Raw genomic sequence first — 16081 nt, 5'->3', positions numbered from 1 at the left:
CCCATGACTGGTCTCAAGATTTCCAAGGATGCTGCAAATTTAGCCTGAGGACGTTGGTGTCTATGAATATGAGGGTGGCTGGACCAAGGTCCAGCACCTCATGCTTTCTCTGCAGGGTCCTTTGCTGTATGCCCGTTTGAGAGGATGTGCTCTGTGTGGCAAAGAGCTAGCCTGAGGCTTGTTGAAGCTAGGGGCTGCTGGGTCTGTAGGTCAGTTTTCCCCCTGGTTCTTCCTGCCCCTCCCATCTGGACTGAAATTCTTCACTGTCAAGCCACCAGGAAGCAAGCTGCATCCTCCAGGAGAGGGCAAAAGGCTGATTCTAGGACCCATGGCTCAAATATCTCCTTCCAATAGTCCTGGAAAGTGGACCTGACAGTGTATAAGAGACTGGACCATGTAGCTTATACCCTTCCAGCTGGTCTGTGACCACTGAGCATGTAGAATCCCAGGTGTTGGTGGAAGCCACAGAACATCTTCAGCTAGACAGCAGGACTATCTACAGATGCCCGCAGAAGCGTGACTTCTGGGAAGGTGTGGCATTTTCTTTCTGCTGGCTGTGATTGCTACCCTGTCATACACCAGCACATGGGTTTGGTGGATGGCATCGACTCCATTCTGCGAGGAGCTGAGGTGATCTCCCCTCTCTTCCTGCTGTGTTAATTCCTCACCCCTGCTCACCTCTGCTCATCTTCTGGAGGATGTCATATCAAACGGGCCACTTGCATCCCCTGCAGGTCAGTTCTTCATGATGTTGACATACTCTCACACAGCACTTTGGTGAAGGACTGTTTGCCTCTCTGCTACTTCCCTCTTGGGATCTGGGAGCTGCACATTCAGGGCTTCATCATGTTTCTGCTTGGAGCCTAATTTCCTTTCCTTGGCCAGAGCCTGGGTTCTGGGTGGGGCAAGCAAGCTGGGGCTCCAGGGCACAGGCCCTGGAGTTCCAAATATGATTCGAGAAGTGCAATAGCTCAGTTAAGCCTCACAGTAATCTCAAAGTCAATTTCGTCTGGATTTAAAATGAGTCACATGCTGTGTTTGTAGAGGGCCTGCCTCCTCATTATGATTAATTAAGCCAATGAGAGCTTAGCTTGTCCCTACCAAGAGCCCTAGGTGATTCTGAGTCCAGGTTGGCAGGAAGGAACCAGCTTGGTGGCTGAACGCACTTAGGGAGTCTCTGATAGGTGATCTGAGCTGCTGAGCACCCTGACTAGGGGCTAGCTGGTCCCTCTGCCTCTGGTGGTTGGGCCCAGGGGGGTTCTCTGTTCCTCTGTGTGAACCAGCTGACCTAGCACTCAGTTCAGCACTGCCATTCAGAGCTCTGAAAAGATGGGGGCCTGGTGCTCTCTTTCTTCTGGGGCTCAGACACCCAAGTCAGGAAATTGCACGTTGCTAGCAGATGAACCCCTGCCCCTGGGGTTCCCCTCTCTGTGGAAAGCTTTCTTTGGAGAACATTTCAGTGAATGAGACATCTACATGCAGCCTGCATCTAGGAATGGCTACTGAGATTTTCCTGTTAGTCAGGAGTGCCTAGTCCTGTAGAGAAGCAGAGGGCAGGAACAGGACCCAGGAGCTTTAAGGCTGCTGTTGCTGGCAAGCAGAGGGAAGAATTGCTTGTCCACAGGCACCTGGAGAGGCCTCTGTTGCTCAGGGAAGCCAGGCTTTGGGGCAGCCTCTGGGCCACCAGTCCCTGGAAGTGACCCGGTGTGCAGTAGATTCCAGCATGTATTTCTCTGCATCAATGCACCCAGCAGGAAGTGCTGTGGCTATCGCAGTGATTCCTATAGTCCCTTTCCTAAGGGCGCCATGGATTTACCCCAGCCAAGGAGAGAGCACTGTCCTGCCCACACTGACTCAGAACACCTGCAAGGATTTGTGGGGCTTTGAACAACACCCCAAGGTGGCATCCAGGGTTAGGGAACACAGCATCCCTGACATTGAGGAGCTGACAGCCAAATATGACCATGCGAGCAGTAAAAAGGGGGCAGCTGTCTGGCCATGCTTCCCTGTCTGTCTGGGCCTCATTGTGCTCCTTGGTTCTGGGTCTAGATTTTGCATTCAGCAAAAGAATTGAAATAGATACATCTGACCCTTGGCTTTTGCTGTGAGGAGCATTGCAGGTCCTGTGTGCAGAGGTCTTCTCAGCACCTCTGACATCGCACCATGCAGCTTGAGATTGGCTGGCCAGCCTGGTCTGGGAGCTGAGCTATGTCAAGAGTAAGACCCAATAATCCCTCCCCAGAATTACATTCCCATGGAGGCAGGCAAGCACAGGGAAATCTTAGCTTGGCTTGAGATCTACACACACAAAGTACTTAGCAACCTGGGGTCCCTGCCTTCACTGAGCCAAACACATATCACTTTCCACCAAAGCCTTATGGTCACTGTGACCTATAGCGTCCTAGAAACCCTTAGCAACTGCCCTTCTGTGGTTGGTTTCCATTGGATATGTCTCAGAATAGATTTGGGAACTAGGGACAGTGAGCTGATTCAGGCCGAACTGGTTTTGGATGCGTGTTCAGGAAGATAAACTGTGTCCTTAAAATGAACTTTTAGAGGAAACCCCTATTTACTACCTTATGTTTATACATGACTGAGCATGAGTTAAAATCAGGTATATCATGGGAAAAAGACATTGGAGGCAAAGAAAGGCTTGCATAACTCAAGTTTATCAATTAAAAAAGGGAAATTATCACACTCCATTGCTCAGCAGCCAACTCCTCCCCCAGGGCCCTCAGAAGGAAGTCTAGGGGAGTGACCAGAGCCTCTGGAGTACTCGGCCCATGCAGCCTGCTGTTCCCTTGGAGCATATCTGGCCTGGATTTTGCTTTGCTGCTTTGCAGTTTATGTGCGCGAAGTCGATTCTTTGAACAGATGCTGTATTAGTTGGTGTTTTGTTGCTGTGACAAAACACTGCCTTGGGTTTGTGTTGCCGTGATAAACGTGACTGAATTAACTTCTGGAGAGGGTTGATTTCCAGGTCACAGTCTATCACTGAGGGAAGTCAGGGCAGACCTCAAGGCAGGAACCCGAGGGTAGGAAGTGAAGCAGAGGCCATGGAGGAGTGCTGCTTTCTGGCTTGCTCCCCATGCCTTGCTTAGCCTGCTTTCTTATCCAGTCCAGGACTACCAGCCCAGGGTTGGCACTGCTTCCGGTGAGCTGGGCCCTCCCTTACCAAGTATCAGTTAAGAAAACGTCCCTCAGGCTTTTCCTCAATTGAGGTTTTCTCTTCGTAAATGGCTCTTGTGTCAACTTGACAAAAACAAAACAAAACAAAACAAAACAAAACAAAACAAAACAAAACAAAACAAAGCACCCAGACCAGTTGACCCCTTGTCAACTTGGCACACATATACCACTATTAACCTGTAACTCTCTTTTCTTGTTTGTCCCCAAGATCTTATATTAATATCATTGTATAAACATAGCATGACTTTAAATGTCCCACAGTCTTTAAAATTTTCATCACTTAAAGAGTGAAAGCACTCTTTAAAATCCAAAATTTCTTTAAAAGCTCAAAGTTCCATTAAAATACTCCAAGTCTTTAGATGTGAGTTCCTTAAAAGAATAAAATAAAAGTGAAATATTTCTTACTCCAAGAGGGAAGGACCAGGACACAGTTACAATGAAATAAAAATAAAACCAAACTCCACAGTGTAAATAGCTAATGCCTGACATTTGGAATTCACGATCTTCTGGGATTCAAAGATCTTAGACAGTTTCACTTCTCCAGATCTGCCAACGACAACACGCACAGTCCATCTCAGCCTCAGGCTGGCTCTGCTGCACAGCTGCTGCAGGTGGTATCTCACGGTACTGGCATCTCCACAGTGCTGGCTCTCCACTGAAACTGGGCTGCACCTTCACCAACAGCCTCTCTTGGGCTCTCTGCAGGGATCCTCTCGTCCATGGCCTCTGCTTCAGTTCCTGTCCTGACTTCTTTCAGTGATGGATTGTGACCTGAGAGCTGTAAACTGAAATAAACTGGCCATTGTGTTTTTATCACAGCAATAGAAACCAGACTAAGACAAACATCATGAACAAAAGCAGCTTACAGATGAAAATGTTTATTTTGGCTTTTGGTTCTAGTGGGAGAGTCCATATTGGTGGAGGAGGCATGGGAGTCGGTGTCCTTCTGGGTTAGAAAACTGGCTGAGCGGGCCACATTTCTGTCTTCACACAGGAGAGAGAGAGGGAACAGGAGCCAAGTGGAAGTTATGAACTCTCAATGCCCACCTCCAAGGATGTACTCCCTGAAGCAAGGCTCTACCTCCTAAAGGTTCCATAACTTCCCAAACAGGCAAAGTGTTCAAATACATGTGCCTAAGGGGCACAATTCTCATTTAAATCACAACATTCTGCCCTTGATCTCTTATAGCTTGTACATATATCATGATACAAAATGTGTTTAGTCTAACTTCAAAAGTTCCCATAGTCTTGATGGCATCAACACTGTGCAAAAGTTCAAAGTCCAAAGAACTTGGGGAAGTACCTAGTCTTGGTATACCTATGGGGAATTCCATCACCCTGGCTTTATAGCCAGCTACTAAAAGGAACTGCCCACAGACACATCATTTTATAATTTTGCCATCCTGGGCTTCAGCCTCCCTGTGCTGTCTGGACCTTATTACCATCATGTCAGTATATCAGGAAACTTGTTCCCAACCAGTGGTGTCCAGATAACCTCCTTTCTGAAGGGACCCAAGGAAGGTTATCCAACGTTTGGCCAAGCAGGTGCCAGGCTGCAGTCTCTTGTGTATGGAGATGTTACAGGGACCTCGGAGAACAGAGGTGACAGGCAGAGAGTCCACTGGCCTGTGCATGCCTGTGTTCCCTGGAGGAGAGAGGGAGAGCTTCAGGGGGTCAGACATCAGGAGGAAGGATGGCATCTTTCACTACATGGTGATCATGGGATAGGGTGCTTGCTTAGTGTATGAGGACCTGGCCCTCATCCCAGCATCCCTTCTGCCCTTCAGAAATCCTGGGGTCCTATTTAACTCAAATGAATGACAGCCATTTACTGGAGTGGCAGCTGATTCTGGAAGTGCCATGACTGTCTCAGAAGGTCCCCTCGTGAAAACATCACCATTCACTCCAGGCACCTCCCTATTGCTTTAGAGGCTATGGCGTATCCTTGATCCACTGTCTGTCTCTGATGACTCCTCAGAGCAGTGACTCTAGACAGCAGACATGGCTGTCTAGCGCCTACTCCCACTCGCAGTCTGTGGAACCTTCCTTCTGCATGGTTCTGTTTGTGCACATGCTGGTGAGTGAGAAACTATGCCTCCATGCACATGTGACCTGTTCCTGGTGGGAGCCTGACCCTTCTGTGTGTTTTGTAAGTTTGGCAAGTGTTCTTTTCTGTCTCTGAGCCAAAGAAGCAGTTGTGGGGTGGGGCGGGGCAGGGGCAGAGGATGGCAGTGGGGCTCAGGGTGGCTATCGACAGCTTTGGGCAACTGTGGTGCCTCTGGCAGGTTGATGACTGCTCTAGGTGACTCCCTTGGTGACTACGGAGGAAGGGTCACAGGCTTCTAACACAGTGATGGACAGCGCAGCAGCCGGTCCCATCTACTCATTTGCTTGTTTTGCACAATATCACCAAAGGCGATGCTATGTCTGGTTATGTCTCCCAGGCATGTTGAAACCAGATACCAAGGAGATGGCACTGGAGACAGGCACTTGGGAGTGGTGAAGTTGTGAGAGTGGAGTATGCAGCCCCATAGCAGACACCTCAGAATCTGGGCCTGGGAGGATGTGTGGAGATGAATATGAACTGAGAAGCAGTGGACCTTCTCTAGACTCGGTAAGGGCATGAGGGTCTATTGTGCATCAGCCACTGGGCTGTGGTGTCATGTTACAACAACCTTAGGGGACTGAGGCAGAGGAACAGGGGTGGGTCATGTGTCATAGTATCAGGACAGGCCTGTGGAGAGGCCGTGACTGTGTTAGATCCTGCAGGGTGGTCTAGCTCTCTCTTTCCCCTTACAGGATACAGATCTGGGAGATCTGGGGTGGTGCAGCCAGAGACCCCTTCAGAAAGGGAGACTTGTCCCCAGGAAGGCAGAGGGCACACTGCTGCACCCTGCTTTGTAAACATCAGTGCAAGGACTGCTTTGTCAGAACACTTGAGGGAGTTGGTTACCAGGCAGCCAGTGAGGGGAGGTGGCAATTTACATATGCAAATCAGGCAGGACCATGCCAAGTGATCTCACTCAATGCTTCATTTGCATATTAGGAGTCCTTGTACTGGGGGTGGGGGAACAGAAACGACCAGTTAGGGATTGTAGTGTTAGTAACAGAGGCAGTAAGATGCCAGACAGCGAAGTCCATGATGGGGTGACCTGTCTTAAGTCCACAGGCCTCTGCTACTCTTCACTTTGGCTGTGAAGAAACTGAGGCTGGGAGTCTGGCTGGGTCTCAGAGCCCTGGTAGGGTCCAGCGGGCCCCCTGGTCCATCCTCACCATGATGGACACGCTGGAAGGTTAGGGTAGCCTGGGCCCTCACCTCACAGATGTGCTTGTGGGAGGCTTTGCTCCCTCTGATCCCATTCAGGTAGAAGCCAGCTGGGCGGTTTGTGAGTGAGCTGCTGAGCTCTGTGCAAGCCAGAGGTACGAGGCGGCTGCCAGCGCTGCCCTGCTGTAGTGTCCGCACAGCAATTAGCTCGGAAATTGGATTGAGAAAACTGATTTCCCTAATAAAGTGATTGCAATTCGTTCACTTGTTAGGATCTGGAGCTAGAAAGAGACATTTTGTGTCGTATCACGGCTGTCTGTCCTCACCCTGCTTCCTGTTTGGAATCACAGGCCTCCCTCCAGGCTATGCTTCTCCTCCCGGGTCAGGCTGATCCCATCCCAGACCAGGGTGCAGGTTATAGGTTTAGGTCAACATCCCAGGAGAATCCCTCACAGTGGACACTTGCATCAGTTCAGGCTGATTGCACAACCCTGAAGTCTACTGTGTGACTGTGCTACCTTTGGTAGGATTGGTGCTGAAGTCAGAGGGGCTGGAAGGTAGGAAGAGAGGATGGTTCACGTTTCAGCACTCACAAGGCTGTGGAAATCCCAGAACACAAAGCATTTGACAGATCCAGAGGTAAGCTGGGGAGATGGCCCAGCTGGTACTCACCTTGTAAGCATAAAGACCTGAGTTCCAGCCTCAAAAGCCACACAAATAGCTGGCATACACCTGTAATCCCATTTCTGAGGGTCAGAGTCAGGGGTGCTTGAGGCTTGTGAGTGAGCCCATCCGGCTGAACCCCAGTGAGTTCCAGGTTCAGTGAGTGACCCTATCTCAATGCATGCAGGTTCAGTGGTCCCCCAGAGTGGGATGCTGGAGCCTCAGGGGTCTGGGTCTCTGGTGATTTGCCCTGAAGCAGCAGCAGCCCAGGCTTTCCCTGGTGGTGGGGTGGGGTGAGCCTGCCTTTGGGCAGCTTTGGCAACAGAATGGTCAGAATTCTACTTCTTGAACCACGGTTTGGAGTCCCCCTACTCTGTGTATGGAAGCCAGAGTCTCTTCTGGAGTGGCTAGATCTGCATCAAGCCTATTCTGGCATCCTCCTGCGCCCAAGACTCACGAGGGAGGGGTCCTGCAAGGCTGTGGCTCCAGCTGGTGGCCAGCTTTTAGGAAATGAGAGAGTGAACAGCGCAAGGCTGTAGCACTAGATGGTTAGAACCTGAGCTGGGAAAGTCTGGAGATCCAACGCCCCTCCCCCAACTCATTCTGTGCTTTCCGATGTTAGAACAGACCCCAGAGGCTGCAGAGAAGACTCAGAGCTAAGACCCTTGCAGCTCTTGCAGAGGACCTGGGCTCTATTCCCAGTATCCACATGGCAGCTCACAACTATGGTACCAGTTTCAGGGGATCTGATGCCTTTTTCTGGCCTCCTCAGGCACCAGGCATACATATATATTCATGTGTGTATGTGTGTGTGTGTGTGTGTGTGTGTGTGTGTGTGTGTGTGTGTATGTATGTATGTATGTATGTATGTATACATGCATACGCACACACACACACACATATGTAGGCAAAACATTTATACACATAAAATAGAAACATCTGAAAAAAAAGTTGGTGCTAGAACATGCCCCGAGGGAGAAGCATCTATAAAGGAACCCCATTAGGGAGTCACTCTAGAAGTGTACTGGGGCTGACACATGCTGGCACAGGCCCTGCCCACTGAGAGTCCCCAGGTCCCAGGTTAATGGCTGAGAGCAAGTGTTGGAGCTTGGAGCCTATGGCAACAGGACACGGCCACAGGGGGAGGTCTCAGGCGCTATCTTCTGGCAACCTCAGGTCAGCCTCCACTTTGGGTCCATTCCAGTTTCTTTGCTGGAAAAGTCTTTTCTGGAAGAACCAAGTGGATAGAAGTGTTGGGCAAGTAACCCTGTCTCGAAGCCATAGGCTTCAGGATGTTACACAGGTACTAAGACCTCAGATACTCAAATACCTCACAAATGATGGCGTGTTAGCACGCACATGCCCTGATGTATACTTTAGTGGGTTATTATTTTTTGGGGTGTGTGTGTGCTAGATTGGATTTGAGCTGGACTCAAGCAATTCTCCTGCCTCAACCTCCAGAATCGCTGGCATACACGACCATGCCCAACAGTCTGTATCATCTACAGGTTTTATTATGCTGCCAAGTACAGCCAAAACTATGGGAAGCAGCCATGTGAAGACAAACCTCGGGAGGGTCTGTATGTGTTTGTTAGGGTATGTTCTCTTCCTGAATATTCTCCAGCTGTGGATGATTGAGTCACAGATATGGAGCCTGGTGTCATGGAGGACTGGTTGTAATTTGTCGTAGTCATCAAGGAAGGCAGGCCTTGTGTTCGTTCATTCATTCATTCATTCATTCATTCATTCATTCATTCATTCATTCATTCATTTGTTCCCACCTTGCCCTGTGCTGCGAGCATCTTATGCTGTAGGATTTAGAACTGGGTAGGTGATGGGCCACTTCAGGCCTTGGTGGAAGCCAGCTTTGCACCTCTCCCGTGTGGCCTGGCCTCTTGTCACCATCCCAGAGTCACACAGGAGTCAAACTCTGGATATGACCTCGGGTTCCTAGGCTAAGTTAACAGAGGTGGTGCTAGCTCTTGGGCATGGGTCCCAGACTGAATAAAAATGAGCAAACAAGTTGGGCACCCCCATTCATCTCTCTGCTTCCTACATCACACTGTGGATAGTGTGACCAGCACCTCAAGCTCCGGCCACTGCACCTTTCCCACCACGATGGAGTGTACACTTGGAGTGTAATCCCAAATCAACCCTTTCTTCCTTGAGCTGCCTTTGTGAGGTGTTTGTAACAGCAATGAGAAAAGTATCCAAGGCAGCTCCTTCTGGGTGGGAGTGGGGAATGAAGGGCCTCCCCTCTGCAAGTGGTATCCTTCTGCTGTGATCAGAGGCTGCTGGGAGCCCAGGGGAGGGAATGCTGGGCATGAGATGAGAGCGGTTACTCTTCGTGAGAGGAGAATGTGCACCCTCTCGAGGTTTTGTGACAGGAGGTGATGAGGCAGGCTTGTGGGTCCTCACAGTGCTAAGTGAGAACCCAGGGTTTCCAGAGGGACATTTCTTTAAATGATGTTACATGCTGGCAGCGAGAGAACAGATATGTCCAGCTGAACCACAGCATGCTGCTGGGATAGCATGCACAGCTGTACCAGCCAACTAGGCTACTCAAGAATCTTGCACACAGCATGAAAATGGAGCCAGTCCCTAAGAAGGCTCCTTGGTGCAGGGGCATTCCACCCTAAGTAAGGCATGCAACATATCCTTTCCGAATCTCTCGCAAGTGTGTCTAAAACCCTTTGGGCTCTGACAGATGTTATTGTCCATAAAACACGGGCTTGTCAGCCAATTAAGTTACAAGAAAAAATTGCAAAAAAAAAAAGAAATCTGGTAATGTTTTAAGCATGTTTGTGATTTTGTGTTGGGGCACAGGCATAACTCTCTTGGGGCACATGCAGCCCATGGGTGTGGGTTGGACTCATGCAATCAATCACATGTCTGGAGTAAGGTTTTGGGTAGGGTCTTGGGCCCTGTGTCTCTCATTGAAACCTGGAGGAAGGACCAGAGCTTGGGGCTGAGGGCCTGGAAGAAGAGTCTTGGGGACCCCAAGGTCTTCCCTGGCAGAGGAGGGGCCAAGAGGAAGCCTCCTGGGGAGAACTAGGGAGACCCAGTGTTGTCTGCTGAGGTGAGGAACTTCTTGGCCTGTGGTGACCCCCAGCACAGCACGCCCCTCTGAAACACTGGGCCTGGAACATCATAATATCGTTCAAGAAAAGACTGTGACCAAGCTCCATTTATCTCATGAAAATTGTCCCTGTTCTTGACACGCTGTACAGGACACATTTTTAAAAAGAAAAACAGGGCTTTGAGCGGAAAAGCCCAATTTGTTGAAAACAACCTGTGGAGTTATGACAAATGTGATTTTGAGTAACAAGAGCCAACTGGATGGGAGTGGGGTGTTCAATTATGGATGAGCTAATTACAGGAGCACGTTGCGTTTAGATTGCCACCACAGCTCTGCCTCTCTCCCTCTGACTGGTCCAGCCTGCTAGTTAGGATAATTAATGAGACCTTGGTCTTGCACTATTTTTCTAGGCACAAACTCTCACTTAATTTCTTGACCTGCTATTTACCAGGAGGTTTGCCTATGAGGCGTAGGAATCCAGGTGGGATTTGCTGCCCCCACCCTTGTAGGAGTCTTGGGGTTTAATGAAAGTCCCTCATAGCCTCGCAGAGCTCCTCTCTACATCTGCAGGGGGGTGATTTTAGCTCAGATTTCCAGAACATCCTGTGGACACTGTCTACCAGGAGCCAGCAAGGCTAGGTTGAGGTCAGACAAGGCTGAAGTCCTTGGGGGTAGCTTTGTGAAAAGCCATCCTAGACAGTGGCGGAAGGGCAGCTGCTGGCACAAGATCTCTGAGTGTTTGGCTGAGGGCTGGCCCATCCAGGAGTGTTAGCTGCTGGAAGACGTCAACTGAAGGCCCTTTTCTCTTTACAAAGGTAAAAACGGTAGCCAGCTACATCACACAATTACAAAGCTTGGGCATTGAGGTGTTTTAGCTGCATGTGCTAATTCCTTGGAACCTTCATGTTGTCAGGTGACATGCAAATGACCGGATTCAGGCAGAGAGGAGCAGAATAATTTGTCTAGTCTCCCAAAGCTTCCAGCATCAGAGCCTGGAGTGGATCTGAGACAGTCAGACTTCAAAGTCCCCATCTTAACCATCCACCACACCACCTGCAGAGCAGTGTGGACCCACTAGGGAATTGGCGACGTGCAAAATGGCAAGACTCTTTCCCCCTCGTTTGCTTCTAGGGAGGAAGTTTAACACTTCTGTGGACACTTCTGTGGTCGGCTGCACTAGCGCCCTCATCCCACACGGAGAGTGAAGTAAATCTTCAGGGGTCACCATAGCTTTACCCCAAATCCAAGGTTAAGATTGGCAGACAACATCTTTGTCTTTGCAGCAGAGTAATGTTGCCCATTACATAGGCAGGGGGTGGGCTGTGATTTCTCTTTCCCGTGGACTCTCTTCTTAAAGAGTCTAATTGCCTTTCTTTTTGCTTGCATCGTATGTCATTAACATGCCGTAAGATTCCCCCAGCCTCCCTGTAACTGTAACAAGTCTCTGGGATTTAACTTGAAAAGCCCCGACATAATGTCCTCAGTTCCACCCATTTTTCTGCAAATGATGGTATGTTATTCTGTTTGCAGCTGAACAATATTCCAGTGTGCATGTGTGAGAGACATGCACACACGTTTTTGCTCTTTTGAGAAAGGATCTCATATAGTCTGCGCTGGCTTCAAATTTACTATGCAGCCCAAGATGACCTTGGATTCCTGATCCTCTTGCCTTCACATTTTATTTCTCATTCTCCTGTTGATAGTATCTACACTAGCTGTGAATACTGTAGCAGCAAACATGGGCAGCAGGTGCCTCTGTGCCCTGTTGACACTGTGTCCTTTGGGTGTGTACTCCAAGGTGACATGGCTGGATTTCAAATATGTATATAATTCCTTTAGTTATGTGTTTGTGTATGTGCCTCTGTGTGGGTGTGTGCACATGAGCCCAGGGACCCTCCGAAGCCAGAGGAAGGCACCAGATCCTCTGAAGCTGGAATTACAGGTGGTTCTAAACTGCCAGACAGGAGTGTGGGGAAGCAAACTCAGGTCCTCTGCAAGAACAGCGTGTGTCGGCCTCCGAGGACCATATACCCTTGAGTTCTGAGGCGCTGACACACTGCGTTTGGTTAGTGGAGGGCGTCTGTTGCTAGGAGAAATACAAACGGGTGAACCAGATGTAGAGCTTCCTCGGGATCAGGGAGAAGGCCCCATCCCAGGGCAGGATGCTCTGGTGAGCCCTTCTCCAGCATGGAGGCAGCTGCCCTCTGAGGGTGTCTATGATGTTACCCAGCCCTGACTACTCTGGCAGCTCACTGAAAACCTCATTTCCCCACGGAAGGGGAGTGGCACACTCCTGGACCTGTTCTCATGGTGTGTGATCTTGTCGAACACCAGGAGGCATCAGAGTAACAAACTATGTGACTGCTAGGTTGAACAGCTGATTCAAGCTATCTGAGACACCAGGATGGGTCCCTAAGTATCCAGCAAGGCATGCTCTTGGGGTGGTAATAGCCGGACCCAGCTTCAGGTTCTCAACCAGTGATGGCTCTGAACAGTCACAAAGTTGATGAAATTCCCCAGGATCCCCCAGCGGGACGGAGCACTTTCCCACCCACCTTCCTTGAAAACAAGCCCCACATGAAACTGAAGGAGCGAGTCATGAGTCCCTTGGCTCAGCAAGAGGGTAGATTTTCAATGCTGGCCCCAGATCACATGCCAGGGACTTCACGACTTCACATGTCACTCTCAGATAAGAAATAGAGAGAGGAGAGGGGAGGGGAGGAGGAGGGGGAGAGAGAGAGAAACCGAGAGAGGCAGAGAGACTAGGAATAGTAATACACTCTAGAAAGACAGACTGGGAAGCAGGGAGAGAGAAACAGATGAGAGAAAAAGCAACACACACACAAACACACACACACACACAAACATACACACAAACACACACACACAACACACACACTAACACAACACACACACAAACACACACAAACATACACACAAACACACACATTAACACACAGAAACACACACACTAAAACACACACACTAACACAAACACATAGACAAACACACACACTAACACACAAAAACACACAAATACACACACACACACACACACACACACACACACACACGGGTGGGACACATATTGCAGTGTGCAGACCCCAAAGCTTAAAGAACAGTCAAGCTCTCTTGCTGCTAGGGAAGGTCCCTAGGCCTCGGCACAGCCTGACTCACATCCTCTGCCTTTACTCTCACCACATACAGATGCCAACGGGATGAAGTTGGTGGCCCTGGGGCTTGTGTGAGCCTTACCTCTCGGTCATTTTCTTGTTGAGCCCTCTTGGGCCTCTCTCACTCCCCCGTGGCAGGGCCAGGAAGATTGTGCCCCTATCCCCACCCAGTGGCCCCTATCCCCACCCAGTGGCCCCTATCCCCACCCAGTGGCCCTCCTCTACTTACCTGGCAGTTCCCAGCTCACTAATGTCCCTGAGGTCCCGTGATTACATTCTCCAGACATGGATGTTTTCACGGCCATTGCTCGTGGCGGTGGGAGGCTGGCAGTAAAAATAATTTATTGGGGGGCTGTTGATAAAACCCTGCTTATTGCAAACAGTAAATTAGAGGTGAGTACTTCCACCTTTATTCTCCACCCGGGGAACAATAACGGCTCACAGTGAACTCGAAGGAGAAGGAGGACAAGATACTGAGCAATCGTTCAATCCGCCAGTCTTTCCAGCCACCTCATAAAAATTAAGGAATAATTTTTCAAAGAGATAAGGGCTTTAGGGACAAGAAAATCAAAACAACCAAATTGTTCCTGCCCGGAGGAGGTACATGCGGGATGGGAAGGGATTTCTTTTCCCATTTTTAATTTACAAGAACCTTGTAAACTACAAATTAAAGGAACAACAGCAATTCCGAAGGCTTGATTCATTAAGCCTTTATTTACCCCAATGCCTCCGAAGAAAAATCAGCTGCCTACTGGGTGTGAGTTATGGGCTCTGAGCTGGTATCTTCCAGGGTGGAGATACCATGTGCCAAGCAGAGGTGGTGCCTAATAGATGCTCAGGGCACAGGGTGGGGTTGCTGCCTGAAGAGCAGGAATGATGTCTACCAGATGCTCCGGCACTGTCCTTGAGGGAGGACAGACTCAAGACCCAGACATTTACTCCCAGCCTTGGAGGGTCCTTGTCAGTTCTCATATCCTTTACTCAACTAGCCTAATGCTACCACTGTCTCCCCTGCCCATCGTTTTCCTTCCCAATTCAATTATTAGTGATAAACCTTGGTCCAGAACTATTAAACAGAAAATCCCATCTCTCTCTAGCCAGCTTGTGAGTGCTCAGAGGCAGAGCCTGCACTGGATGCCCTGCATCCTCAGATCCCGGCTGCACAGATGACAGAGCCACAGTGGACTGTGACTCGATTCCAGCAAAGCCACTTTCTCTATCCAGAGTTTGTTTGTCCGTCTCTAAAAAAGAGCAATGCTCCTGTCCCTGGCTTGGGAGTGAGTGAAGAGTGCAAGCTTTTCACCCAGAAATGCTGTGAGCTATGAGGATATGGATTGGGTAGGGATGGAGAGTGGAGGTGAGCAGCTACACTTGTGAGGGGGTGCATGAGAAGTGTTCACTTCCGATGAAGGTATCGGAGGCTGTGGGCTTGAGGGTGTGGGCAGATACAGGGCATTGCCATGACCTCAAGAGTATTCTCATGTCCCAGAGGAAGAACATGGTGATCCCGGAGTCAGGTAGATGCAAATGACTGCCTAGTACCAGGCCCCATGGGCCATGTATCAACTTCCCGAGCTCAGGCAGCTTCTTAGAAGGGTTTTCCCTCTTGGGTTTTCTGGAAGGGTCAGGATAGGCCAGGTGTTTGAGTCTGTGTCTGCTTGTGGTTTGTATGTCATGCCTCTCTTCCTGGGGGGTGCAGTGCCTCCTGGATCCCAGAGAGTGGCCTCAGTCACAGCCAGCCCTGTCTTCACGCCTCCGCTGTACGTGTGATTAAGTTATTACCCCATTTGTTTTAAAGACTTGTCTTATCACCTATTTACAAGACTTATGGGTTTCTCATTACAGCCTTTGATGGGACTCAAGCTAAAGTACTTTCTGCTCACTCCATTCAAGCTCTGCTATAAAACGAGACAGTGGAAATGGGTAGGGACGAGTGCAGCTTCCGGGCCTCAGGGCCATGTGGGTGGCGTCTGCCTACCAGCTTGAGGGATTTATTGTTGTTATATGTCTGGGGCTAGAGGGACCAGGCCATACACGGCATAGGGAGGGGCTGGGGCGATGGCTCAGTGGTTGAGAGCACTTGTGCTCTTGCAGAGGATCCAGGTTTGGTATCTAGCACCTTCACCAGGCAACTCACAACTGTCTGTAACTCGATTTCACACACTCTTCTGGTCTCTACAGGCTCTGCAAATATGCACTACACAGACAGACAACACACACACACACACACACACACACACACACACACACACACACACACACACACACAAATTTAAAACATTTTTAAAAAAACTCAGCAAAAATCACCTAGAAGGAAAGAGAAGGGTCTCCTCTCTTCCAGTTTGCTTTCCTTTGCTGTGACAAACTCCATGACCAAAATCAACTTCGGGTGGGAAGGGTTAATCTGGTTTATACATCCTGATGATAGTCCATCATCAAGGCCAAGGCAGAGACTCAACTATGAAAGGGACGTGGAGGCAGGAACTGAAGCAGATGCCACGGAAGAATTCTGCTTACTGGCTTGTTCCCCATGGCTCACTCAGTCTTCTTTTCTATAAACCTCAGGACCCACCTGCCCAGGGGTGGTGCTGCCCACAGTGAGCTGGGTCCTCCCACGCCAATTGTTCACTAAGAAAACACCCCATAGACTTCACCACAGGCCAAACTGATGGAAGCACTTTCTCAGCTGAGCTTCTCTCTTCCCAGAAGACT

Source organism: Peromyscus maniculatus, chromosome 2, assembly GCF_049852395.1.
Source record: "Peromyscus maniculatus bairdii isolate BWxNUB_F1_BW_parent chromosome 2, HU_Pman_BW_mat_3.1, whole genome shotgun sequence".
In the NCBI taxonomy this organism is placed as follows: Eukaryota; Metazoa; Chordata; class Mammalia; order Rodentia; family Cricetidae; genus Peromyscus; species Peromyscus maniculatus.
The sequence above is the reverse complement of the archived record's forward strand: the minus strand, read 5'-3'. Positions refer to the sequence as shown.